The sequence below is a fragment of the Octodon degus genome, unplaced genomic scaffold (genome assembly GCF_000260255.1).
Source record: "Octodon degus isolate 3935 unplaced genomic scaffold, OctDeg1.0 scaffold00004, whole genome shotgun sequence".
Lineage (NCBI taxonomy): Eukaryota > Metazoa > Chordata > Mammalia > Rodentia > Octodontidae > Octodon > Octodon degus.
This window is the reverse complement of record NW_004524580.1, coordinates 10,227,096-10,228,297: the sequence shown is the minus strand read 5'-3', so window position 1 is coordinate 10,228,297 and position 1,202 is coordinate 10,227,096.

The window sequence follows — 1,202 nt, the reverse complement described above, 5'->3', positions numbered from 1 at the left end:
CTTTCTGATAAGAAGACTGTGCCTCCCCCTTTGTTCATGTTGGAACAAATCTGTATGCTCCTTAGAAATAGCAAGGGAAGAACTAGAAATCTGAGTGTGACTTTTGACTCAAGTGAACTTCAAAGATTAAGACAACAAATATGTAGATGCTTCAGTTGTGGCAGACCAGATACCAAGTGTACCATTCCATCTAAAGTTCAGGTTTTCTGAAAATGTATTGCTCAGATTCATGACTTAGGGTCTGTCCAAATTGGGGATGATGTTTTCCTGGGTTGATTTCAGTTTTCTTTCAGTTTCAATGGAGAGTATTATGATATTCTTCAAATGACTATCATCATTTTCCTTGATACATGTAAAAGTTTGAATTACAACCCTGCATATATAGGAGTTGAGGAATCAAAGCAGGTTTTACATTTCAGCAGCATGGGAGTGATTCCTCATTCCTACATAGATACTGAACACAGTCACACAATGTCGGAGTCAGTCCCATGACATTTTGTCATTTCAAGTCTAGGATGACGATAGCCCCTGCCTGGGCTTTGTTACCCAGAATCATTTTTGCCAATTTTTGTGTCTTCTGGTACACAATAAACTATATAATTATTTTCTTTAATTCTGTAACACATGGTCTTGGACTTTAGGCTGGAATTGCATTCGATCTGTAAAACAATTTTGGAAGTATGGCCGTTTAGACTCTTTTGGTTTTTCCTAAAAGCAAGAGTATCTTTCCTTTTTTCTCATATCAGGTTGACTCTCTCTGTAAATTACTGTCAAATTCTTTTTTAAAAAATAATTTTATTGAGAAACAAATATCAATGGGACAGTTTCACAACCAATTACTGGCACATTTTCAATAATTAATACATTGCATATTGTTGTCTTAATGGTTATTCATTGTACCAGGTGCAGACATGATATCCCATCTCAAACATTATTAGAACAATCCTTTCTATTCTTTTAATTAAGAGAATGGAGCTGTATATCTATCCTAACTATTTTGAGTATACAGATATAAAAGGGTCATTCATTTCTATCCTACTTTTTTGGCTAGTTTTGTCACTTAAATTGCATTCCATTGTCATTTAAATATTGTAGGTGCTTGAATTCAGCAGAATCTCCCAATATAGTCCAGTAGTCCATAATAGTAGTGGGTTTTCTGTAAGACTGGCAATGTCCAAAGTTATTGACTTTAGCTCTTTACA